Below are 12,496 nucleotides of genomic sequence, written 5' to 3' on the forward strand. Positions count from 1 at the left end.
ATGTTGGCATTGTGCGATTAACAGATTATAACTGAGTGGTCATGTCCTTTTCCATATATGTTCCGGCCTCTTCCTCCACAACTGAGGATGCTTTACATAGTGGTGGTGATGATGTGCATACAAAAGTAGAAGCAAAGACAAAAGTAAAGAGCAAGAAGGGGAAAAAAAATCCTATTTAGCATAAGAAAAGTGAGCTGAAGGCTCAGTAAACAGTATTGTGATGCTGGGAGAATGGTTCAGTAACCCAGATGTACTGACACAGTCATTGACACTTGAATTAGCTTAAACTGCCTCTTGAATCAGTCATAATACTAGTATTATTTTAAGGACATATTAATTGTGACAATGTGTATCACATGGGTGAGCAGGCAAGGCAAGCCGGGATATGAGCTAGGCTGAGATCCAAACAGGAGCAATATGCTTGGCAAGCTCCCAGATGGAACCAAAGATACAGTCTTATTATTATATCATGCCAGGCTTAAAGGTTATTTTCCAGCATCAGGTTCTACAAATGTGAGATGTCAGCAAAGCTTGCAATAACTATGCTTGAATACCAGCCTCATGGTTTCATCATGCACAAAAAGAGACAAGATTAGGAGCTTCACTTCACTGGTTCAGAACCACTCCTTCTCCTTTTATAATAATTAACCAATGCAGAAGTATTGGCTGCAGTCTTTCCACAGCAAGTGGTGAGGAGCATGGATTCTCTTGCCTTCCATCTCTGACACATCAATGGAGTGTCCAATGAAAGGCTGTAGTGGTCATGGGTTCAGGGTGTTAAGGGTGTCATTGGGTTTCATTGGTGTCCATTGCCAGGTGAGCCAGCTGGTTGGAGCAGACCCTCAGCCATCAATTACTATGTTGATGGCTGAAGGTCCTTTCCCATCAGCCAACTCACCTGACCAGGGTCCTGATGAATGCTTGGTGGCAGTGGTAGCACCCAATTTACTGTCAGGGTTAGCAAGGGATCCCAGTGCTAACAGCAACACAGAATCAGCACTGACAGCAGGCTTGGGTGTAATGTGGCTTTTCCAAAGCCTGCAGCATTACCTATCTGACTGCCCAATTCTATGGGCCATCACCACTGCCGGAACTAGTGTCCTAGTGGCGGAATGCACTTTCCAACTGTTGTGAAAGGTGCTCCGGAAGTGCTCAGTGCCATGCGCTTCTGGACCACCAGCAAAGAAGCCGTGGAGGTCCTGCACACAGCCATGGGATGACAGAGATGTCCCAATGAAGGTGAGGTAGTGGGGTGGGTGTAACAAGGGATGGCTGGGGTCATATTGAAGGCAGGAGTGACACCTGGCATTGCTAACTTGTGCTGGAACTATCTCCTTTGGTGCCAGCTGATACATCCCCTTTGTCCCCTAGCTAAGGAGCTAGAGAAGGTCCAAGGAGACCCATTGCTGGTTGAAGTACTAAAATATTTTCCCTTTTTCCTCCCAAGCTTCCCCATCACCCCCTCCCACCACAGCATGCAGCACAGCCCATTTTGGTACTACTGCATGCTATGGTGGGGAAAACCAAAGCATTGAGTTGTGAGTGGTATGTCTTTGGTCTTTAGAGAAACCAGTGAGGTGGAAGCGTTATCTCAGTCAGTTCCATAAAGCTGAGAAATATGGAATATGGAGTGGAGAAAGAGGGGTAAAAATATCCTCTTTTTTTGCCCTTTTCTCCTCAGTGACATTTTGTCATCAGGGCCCAGTTGCAGAACCATACTATTCAACTCAAAAGATGCTGTTTTTCCCCCCCATGCTACATTTTGGAAGTAAGATTATTAACACCACTGCTGGTATAACACTGGCGTTACAGTCCCTGTCAGGAACTGCCTGTGAGGCCTGTGTCATAGTTCTAATCACCTTTGACAGTTTTTAGCAGCTCTCATATTCAAGTTGCTTAGCAGAAACGAGCACATGCTGCCTACATGCTTTCTGGAAAGGGAAAGAGACGAAGGTGTTTTTGACGGAAACCGCCACAACTCTTATCCATTCTAAGAGATTTTTATATCAGCTTGTCTGGCAAGGCTCCATTTTGAAGGTTTGTTTTTCATTAAATCTCCAATTCTTGACAGAATAGCTTACAAGCAGAAAAGCAGAAAGAATACAAAAAGGAAAGAAAATATGACGAAACCACCTTGAAATGCCCCCTGCTTGTAGCAATATTGTCAGCAGTATTTTAAGTGGCTTCAGATTCCTTGAAGGTACTGAATAAGTGTATGAAGTCCATACACTCTTTAAACATGTGTATCAAATAATCCTGAACACCTTGTTCCTTCCCAGTCCTAACATTTATGAGTGTCCATTGAATGAAACAGCTGCATCGAGGTGACGTGAATTATCACTACTTTAAAAAAAATCACCTCTGGAAACAAACAAAATTAGGTATCATTATGTCCGCGTAATGTAACCAAGTTATTTATAGGGATGACTGGGTAGATTCAGGATTAACAGTGATGTTCACATCAACAGCATATCTGTGCAGCTAGGTGTTGAAAAAAGACAGACGGCATGCTTACTGAGCGCTGCTAATGTAAAACATGCAATATGCAGCGTAGGAGTTGCAGAGTGTGTCTGGGCCAGATCAAAATGCCAAGATAAAAATGTATAGATCACAAAGTCAGGAGAGAAATTGCTACTTTGTTCTGTTTTTTCCTAGCATTATATACACAGTGTTAATCTAGAGGGTTGTCCCCTCCCCTTCCCGAAACCTTTGACTTGTTCACAAAAGTGGCTGTTCGCCTATGCTAAATAAGTGTTATGACATGTTGCCCACTTACAGTGAAACAAGAATTAAGATCTGCCAGAAAGCACAGTTGTGTCAGTACATTGCAAGCAGTTTGCTGCAGTTCTTTTCCACCTCCAGGTTTGGGCTGGACCCGTTTTAAGTGGCAATACAATTGAGTTTTTATGAAAGGAACTGCATGTGACAGTGGGGGAAACTGTAATATAGATTTTTCAGTCCTCAATTTTCAAGAGACTACTCGCTTAATCTACAAGCAAGATGCGAAATTGCCCCTTGTTTGCCTATGGTATGATTATAGTGGTATAGGCTGCGTGTTCTTCTCCGGTTATATTGAAAGTAATGAGCTGAAACGGTCAAGGCAATTATTTTTGACGGGACAAGACTGCCTGATTCTCTTCTCAGTTTAGGCTCTAATATGCTATTGTTCACATCGTTTTAGAACGAAGAAACATGACAGTATAATGGCACTGGGGACCAGTTTGGAACACCATGTCTGCATTCTTCCTCGGAGGGGAAGGACACAATTTAGCCTAATTCATTAATTGGATCAAATGGTGAGATGAACTCTCCTAGCAGGTACCTCTCGCTTATGCAAAGCTATCATTATAAATCTTCAAGTATTGTCAAATGTGCACTAGCCTGCTATTCACTTACAAATGGCTTAGTGGGGTGTTCCCAACATGATACAGTGATAAATCACAGAAGTGCCAATTAAAATGAAACACTTATTGTGTCAATCAGGTAGCAGCAATCGAGTACGGTCTTTTACACTGCTTTTAAATGAGAAGGAAAGTACAATCAATGCTTTATACTCTGAGTTTCCTTTTCACATTTCTGTCTCCTGGTATCGTAGGTGGGCCTACAAGGGGGAATACAATAGAAGTTTGTCTGTCGGTATTTTCATTTCATGCCTTCAAATCCCATCGACTTCAATAGTGTGTTAAGGCACTTGTGCTTCTTGTATTATTTCCAGGCTTTAACTCAACTTTGTTTCAAAAAAAGAGAAAAGAGAAAATGGGAAGTTCAGTGAAACTTATATGTGATACATATAAACACACGGCTGTGAGTGATGAATTCCAAACAGAAGTGTCTCTGTGTCCCCATTGCCCCTAGAGGTTGTTTGTGTGTAATTTTTCTGAAAAATATTCAGCTGAAATATTCACGGTTGGTGTTACCGCATGTGATGTGGGACACATGTACCAGCAATGCATATTTTTTTCCTAATCCATGTGTGTTCAACTGTCTTTGAACACTGACCATAATACATCAACTTTGCAGACTGGTACCAGAGAAAAGGGGGGTTGAAACCCAGGTGCACACACTTCATTGTAGGGATTACTTGCAATAATGGGGAATGGGGAACATTCTACAAAGCAATATCATAGCAATAGTTATTGCGGAGATCAACAGCCCAATCCTATACTTACCTTCTGCTGGTGGCACTTGTCTTCCACTGGCACTGGTTGCTGTAAAACAGCACCAGTCGTGAAAGGTGCTTTGGCAGTGCCCTTGGTAGCACTCTTCTGAGAAGAACTTCTCACCCTCATTGTCAGCTCTTCTGCCTAACCTTATCCCCTACTATTACCCACAATGCAGCCATGCTGACAGAGCACACAGTGCATCCACTGGTGGGGGGGGGGCAATCAGGAGACCTACCAGAGGTGATATTTTCTTCTTACTTCTGTGTAGGTGTCCTGGTTGCCTATGGGTCTCCTCAGACTCCTCAGTCTGAGGAGAGAAAATATGCAGGATGGATCAAAAAAGAGTTGATAATATCCTGGCATACTCTGATGCCACCAAGATCCACCTCCTGCCCTACTACCTCTGCCTGTGACATGCCTCTACTACCAGATGCCAATGTGCTGGCACCGGCAAAGACTCTGAAAGTGCCTACCATGTACACCATGCTGCTCCCTCTTTGGGACATTGGCCCAGAAATATGTGACACTGCCATAAAGGGGCATGCTCTGATGGAACACCAGTTCCAGCAGCAAAAGGCCCCAATAAGATTAGGGCCCAAAATGGCTCCAAACAAGACAATAATATGAATGAACCTCTATCTCATGGACATGGCTGCAAGTTCTTATCTGGTACCCCCCTACGTATTTTACCCTGAAAAATATTGGTGCAGAAAACCTAGCAGTTGATAATAGTTACAGGGGCTTTTTTTATTGAACTGATTTAAGAATGGTCCCTGGCTGACGACTCTTCCTCCCTCCAATCATCATAAAGAGCTGGGGAGGATGACAAGATGATAACAGTCCTTATCTGAGCCCTGGTATTCTGGTTGCTGCTGCTTGTTCTTAGAATTTCAGAATACCTTGCTTACAGCCCAGTCATATCCAGTTCATAGTATTCAGCACCACCAAAGGAACATGCAATGCATGCTATGGTGGAGGGGGCAACTGGACAGCCAGGGAGAAGTAAGTATAGTGGCATTGCCAGGATGTGGCAAGCCAAGGCACATGCCCTGGGTGCCATTTGAAGCCCTGAGAGTCATTGCAGCCTGAATGTGAGCACACTCCTGTCGTTTCCCGAGTCGAGGAGTGACAGGAGCACCTGCCCACCAGGGTATTCACAGCAGCTAAGGGTACTTTGCCACAGGCTCCACTGCAAGTGCACTTCCATTGCTTCCTGAGTCAGGGAGCAAGAGGAGTTCCTGCTGCCTGGGTGGTCACAGCAGTGTCTGGGGCAATTTTGCCCCAGCTGCTGCTGTGAGCACACATGTTCCTGGCACTTCCACTTCCTGGAAGTGACATCACACAATGTCATTACATTGTGCGATGTCATATGACATCGCTGCCCAGGGTGCCACCGCCCCTGGGTATGCCACTGGGTAAATAAAATTTTTTTATGCCATTTCCTCAGACATGCTTTAGCTCTATTTGCTGATTCCAAGGAGAGTCAGGGTTGGGACCTACCCCCCAGGGATAGGATCCAGCATGTGTTGCAGCCACTCAGATTTATGCCCTCCTACCTCAAATTGCCGCAATCCTCCCTTGAACTACCCACAACCTGCCCCTGCCTCCACTTTACCTGTTCCCATAAGGCTTGGGTAGCCATCAGCAGGTATGCAGAGTCTCTGGCCATTTGTTTCAGTGGCTCCAGAGTGCCTGAGGGTGATGCACATTTCATGCCCCTAGAACTTGAGATCCACTGCCAGCGGCCCAGGACTGTATTGGGCCAGTGGTTCTTGAACTTTTCTGCCCTGATCCTTGTGGCCATTGTCCACGGCTCCCCATTACAACATCTCACATCTCACAGTTACCCCCAAAATGGGGGTGAAGGTGTTATAATTATACACTAGAAACAAAAAAACAGCTGCCAGCACTCTGAGGCTGCAGTCTTAACCACACTTACCTGAGAGTAAGCCCCATTGAACAAAATAGGACTTACTTCTGAGTAGACCTGATTAGGATTGTGTCCCGAGTTTGTTAGCAGCACACCTGGAGGGTTTTGGAAAGGGAGGGGGGAGAGAGAAGTGATGAATTTGCTGGGGGAGGGGAAGACTTTGTTTTGTGTGTATCTGCTAATTGCAAACTGATGCAAACTGAGACCCAGAGACTGTTTGGCTACAATCCTAACCTCACTTTCCTGGGAGTAAGTTCCATTCAACACAATAGGACTTATTTCTGAGTAGACCTAGCTAGGATTGTGCCTTTTGTCTTATAATAGCAGCCAACACCGGAAGTAACCTCCCCCCCCCCCCCCGCCAAAAGGAGGCAGGAGGAAAAAGGGGGATGGCTGAAAAGGAATGGGTATTTTTATTTTTTTAATCTGTTTTTGGAGACAAAGCCAAAAACTTTTTGGCTTTTTTTTCTTTTTTGAAGGAGGAAGAAAAAGAGAAAGGTGAAGATCCTTGGTTAAGCTGACAGAACTCAAGCCTATGTAGGTCTACTCAGAAGTAAGTCCCATTTGAGTCAATGGGGCTTACTCCCAGGAAAGTGTGGATAGGATTGCAGGCACACCAAGCAAGATTACAACTCACCCCCAAAGTAGATGGGGACATGCTCACACACATACACCCCAACATGCAGATGCCACCCCAATCCCCCCATGCAAAATGGAGGAATGCAGCCTGGGGCATTTGGACACCCCCGCCCCACTAAGGAGGTTGGGCTCCCTCCTTCCCAAGCAGAGGAAAGCACTGCGCTGCTCTCTCTAGGTCAGGCTCCCCTCGGAGTTTGAAGCCTGCCAGGAGCGTGCCTTGTACTGATGAGATGCAGTACCTCCACCGCTGTCCAGCCAGCCTTCTCTCCCACCTCCCCACACCATATTTCACAAGCCCTCCCTGCCTCACACTGCCCCATCCACATCCTTCACAACCAAAGAAAAGCAGCAAGTAGGGAGGCAGCAAGTGCAGCTGAGCAGGGCAGCTACAGCCACCTCTCTCCCCGAGATGCCTCAGGACGCTCCTGGAGGCTAGACACGTCTCCCTAGGGAGCCCTGACGCACAGAATGAATACCTCAGTATTAGGCCATCAAACAACTAACCCCCTGGAAACTGATAAGCTGGTAGCAATTAACAGTCAAGGGCATGTGTGTGTGTGTGTGACATCTCTTCTTTTGGGCTGCACATCTCAGCCCCCATCCCAGTGGTCACTACAAGAAGAAGAAAGAGCAGGTGAGGGGGAAACTGAGATAGCAACTGCTCTTATGGCATCCCAGACAACCCAGCTGCTGCAGTGGGTTCTTAAAGTCTGGATTAATTAATGTTTGGATAATCAGCTAGATGGAGTCATGTCAGTATCATACAGCATTCAAGCATATGTCGGCCAGTCCTTCCAGTGCAGTAATTGATGCACTAATTTCCTAGGACTGCTTTCCACCTGCTTTCCACCTGAAATTCTTTGTTTAAGCACAAATAACACCAGTCTCCCCAAACATCCAGTACATTTAAGATAGAATAGACTGTAGTAAAGCCCAGTTTAAAAAAAAAAAGGGTGTTCAGAGTTTCCAGTGTAAAGAAAAATGTAGAATGCTTTACTCTTATTGCAGTGTATAAATAACAGCAAATTTCAAACCATTATTCAAGTAAAACCCACAATCAAATGAACCAGAGTTGTGTCAGCTTAGTAGATAGGGGTTAGCTGTGTAGGTGATTCTTATTTTCAGAAGGGAGGTATGCCCAGCAGCTCTCATTAAAAGCCATAATAACATGGAAAGAATTCAAAGAGCCCCCCCCCCCAAACAGTGTTCATTGTATTGTAGTAAGGGGAGCCTTTGTTCAATAATCCTGCTCACTTCCTCCTGTAGCTAACAATACAGCTGTTTCTCATGGCACTCCTAACACTTCACATGCCCTCCACTGTCTTTCATTTTTCTGCATATTCTTTTTGATTTGCTCCCAATGTTATGTCTTAGCAAAATAAAGCCCTTTCATACCTGCCTGGGTCAAAATTGTCAGTGAAGAAAGAGATCTAGGCTCACTGACCTTGAATTCTGTGCTTTTGAGAAGAATTCAAAGGACTTCTAAAGATAACAAGGAAATCCTCATTAACGGCAGGTGTTCTTGGTGACCAGGCCTCACCCTTAGTCTTGAGAAGGTGTCTTCATTTGGCTTCTGGAGACACACCACAAAAATAGCCTTTTGCAAATTGCTCCCAAACTGACAGCCTCTGAATTTAGGTCAGAGGTTCCTGCAGTTCACACACAGGGAGACAGAACATAGCAAGTGAATGGGGTGCTTTTCCCACACATTGCAAAATGATTTCAAATTCACCTTTTTCCTTTCTTCCCTCTCTTTGACACAAATACAAATTTGGTTCACAAACTGTGCTGAGTCACAATTGTGCTTTTGTGCAAGTCTATTCATTCCAACAGGACTTGAAATCCAGGGCTGTGCCCTGAATTGGTTAATCTTGTAAAGAGCATAGATGGCTAACATCTAGGTAAAGATGTTTGCTCAGTAAAGATGCTATTTACAGAGAGAAAAGACTTGAGGAAGGGTCTTTTGGGATGAGTTTAACTGATCACTGAGAGCCTACTGGGCAGCTCAGGATTGGGCTGTCATTTACTTACCCCAAACATTTAGATATGGGTTTCTATCAGTGTCTCAATACGTCATGTTAGATCTAGATAGGAATAAGCAGACTTGTCCTTGTAGTTCTAGCGGTCTCTGCTTTTCCTCCCCCACTCTCTTGGATAGCTATGAAAAATCCTGAGATATCCTTGTTTTTCTTGGTAATCCCTGCACACGCACAAATGTACCTTCAATATTGCTGGCTATATCATCATTTACTTCATCACAGGGCCAGCTAGGCAGGCGGAGATCAGGGGTCTCAATGTGTGGATGAGATGGTGGTGTAGGGGGGAGGGGTTTAGATTTGTTAGGCACTGGGGAATGTTTTGGGACAAGCGGGGCCTGTACAAGAGGTATGGGCTCCACTTGAACCAGAATGGAACCAGACTGCTGGCGTATAACATTAAAAAGGTGGCAGAGCAGCTTTTAAACTGATCCCTGGGGGAAGGCCGACAGGAGCCGAGGGGCATCCGGTTCAGGACTCCTCATCCCTATGGGATGAGGATGGGGAGGGTAGAGAACAACAAGACAAAGGCAGGGTGGGAGAAGAAATTGGGAAAGGTAGCGTGATAGGATGTGATAGACAGTTTGGCACAGTGAGAGGATGCAGGGACAAAGAGCGAATAAGCAGCCCATCCTAGGGCATTCCGTGTACAAATGCTTTTATGCGAATGCCCGAAGTATCCGAGCAAAGATGGGAGAACTGGAATGTCTGGTGACAAGGGAAAACATTGATATAGTGGGCATAACGGAAACCTGGTGGAATGTGGAGAATCAGTGGGATACCGCAATTCCGGGCTATAAACTCTACAGGAGGGACAGGCAGGGGCGTGTTGGAGGTGGGGTGGCCGTTTATGTTAAGGAAGGGATAGAATCCAGCAAAGCAGAGATTGAAGGTGGGTCTGACTCCACCATAGAATCTCTGTGGGTTAAATTACCAGGCTTGTGCAGCGATGTAATATTGGGGGCGAGCTATCGTCCTCCAGACCAGAAATCGAAAGGGGACCTTGAAACGAGGAAACAGATCAGGGAGGTGACAAGGAGGGACAGGGTTGTAATCATGGGGGACTTCAATTATCCTCATATAGACTGGGTCAATTTGTGTTCTGGTCATGATAAGACTGGATTTCTTGACGTGCTAAATGACTGTGGCTTAGAGCAGCTAGTCACGGAGCCCACCAGAGGGCAGGTGACTCTGGATTTAATATTGTGCGGTACCCAGGACCTGGTTAGAGATATAAATGTTACTGAGCCATTGGGGAACAGTGATCATGCTGCGATCCGTTTTGACATGCACGTTGGGGGAAGAATACCAGGCAAATCGCTAACAAAAACCCTTGACTTCCGACGGGCGGACTTCCCTCAAATGAGGAGGCTGGTTAGAAGGAGGTTGAAAGGGAGGGTAAAAAGAGTCCAATCTCTCCAGAGTGCATGGAGGCTGCTTAAAACAACAGTAATAGAGGCCTAGCAGAGGTGTATACCGCAAATAAAGAAGGATTCCACTAAATCCAGGAGGGTGCCCGCATGGCTAACGAGCCAAGTTAGAGAGGCTGTGAAGGGCAAGGAAGCTTCCTTCTGTAAATGGAAGTCTTGCCCTAATGAGGAGAATAAAGAGGAACATAAACTGTGGCAAAAGAAATGTAAGAAGGTGATATGGGAGGCCAAGCGAGACTATGAGGAACGCATGGCCAGCAACATTAAGGGAAATAATAAAAGCTTCTTCAAATATGTTAGAAGCAGGAAACCCGCCAGAGAAGCGGTTGGCCCTCTGGATGGTGAGGGAGGGAAAGGGGAGATAAAAGGAGACTTAGAGATGGCAGAGAAATTAAACGAGTTCTTTGCATCTGTCTTCACGGCAGAAGACCTCGGGCAGATACCGCTGCCCAAACGGCCCCTCCTGACTGAGGAGTTAAGTCAGATAGAGATTGAAAGAGAAGATGTTCCAGACCTCATTGATAAATTAAAGATCAATAAGTCACCGGGCCCTGATGGCACCCACCCAAGAGTTATTAAGGAATTAAAGAATGAAGTTGCAGATCTCTTGACTAAGATATGCAACTTGTCCCTCAAAACGGCCACCAGAAGATTGGAGGATAGAAAATGTCACGCCTATCTTTAAAAAGGGAAAGAGGGGGACCCGGGAAACTATAGGCCGGTCAGCCTAACATCTATACTGGGTAAAATGGTGGAATGCCTCATCAAAGATAGGATCTCAAAACACATAGATGAACGGGCCTTGCCGAGGGAGAGTCAGCATGGCTTCTGTAAGGGTAAGTCTTACCTCATGAACCTTATAGAATTCTTTGAAAAAGTCAACAGGCATGTGGATGTGGGAGAACCCGTGGATGTTATATATCTGGACTTTCAGAAGGCGTTCGACATGGTCCCTCACTAAAGGCTACTGAAAAAACTCCACAGTCAGGGAATTAGAGGACAGGTCCTCTCATGGACTGAGAACTGGTTGAAGGCCAGGTAACAGAGAGTGGGTGTCAATGGGCAATTTTCACAATGGAGAGAAGTGAAAAGCGATGTGCCCCAAGGATCTGTCCTGGGACCGTGCTTTTCAACCTCTTCATAAATGACCTGGAGACAGGGTTGAGCAGTGAGGTTGCAAAGTTTGTGGACGACACCAAACTTTTCCAAGTGGTGAAGACCAGAAGTGATTGTGAGGAGCTCCAGAAGGATCTCTCCAGACTGGCAGAATGGGCAACAAAATGGCAGATGCGCTTCAATGTCAGTAAGTGTAAAGTCATGCACACTGGGGCAAAAAAATCAAAACTTTAGATATAGGCTGATGGGTTCTGAGCTGTCTGTGACAGATCAGGAGAGAGATCTTGGGGTGGTGGTGGACAGGTCGATGAAAGTGTCGACCCAATGTGCGGCGGCAGTGAAGAAGGCCAATTCTATGCTTGGGATCATTAGGAAGGATATTGAGAACAAAACGGCTAATATTATAATGCTGTTGTACAAATCAATGGTAAGGCCACACCTGGAGTATTGTGTCCAGTTCTGGTCGCTGCATCTCCAAAAAGACATAGTGGAAATGGAAAAGGTGCAAAAGAGAGTGACTAAGATGATTACGGGGCTGGGGCACTTTCCTTATGAGGAAAGGCTACGGCGTTTGGGCCTCTTCAGCCTAGAAAAGAGATGCCTGAGGGGGGACATGATTGAGACATACAAAATTATGCAGGGGGTGGACAGATTGGATAGGGAGATGCTCTTTACACTCTCACATAACACCAGAACCAGGGGACATCCACTAAAATTGAGTGATGGGAGAGTTAGAACAGACAAAAGAAAATATTTCTTTACTCAGCGTGTGGTTGGTCTGTGGAACTCTTTGCCACAGGATGTGGCGACGGCATCTGGCCTGGATGCCTTTAAAAGGGGATTGGACAAGTTTCTGGAGGAAAAATCCATTACAGGTTACAAGCCATGATGCATATGTGCAACCTCCTGATTTTAGAAATAGGCTATGTAGGCTTATACCATAGTCTTTCGAGACTGAAGGTTGCCAACCATATGTCAGAATGCCAGATGCAAGGGAGGGCACCAGGATGCAGGTCTCTTGTTATCTGGTGTTCTCCTTGGGGCATTTGGTGGGCCGCTGTGAGATACAGGAAGATGGACTAGATGGGCCTATGGCCTGATCCAGTGGGCCTGTTCTTATGTTCTTATGAATGAGCATCAAAAGATTCATCCCAGTGAGAGTCATGCAGTGCTTTTGCAGAA

Source organism: Tiliqua scincoides, chromosome 2 (assembly GCF_035046505.1).
Source record: "Tiliqua scincoides isolate rTilSci1 chromosome 2, rTilSci1.hap2, whole genome shotgun sequence".
NCBI lineage: Eukaryota > Metazoa > Chordata > Lepidosauria > Squamata > Scincidae > Tiliqua > Tiliqua scincoides.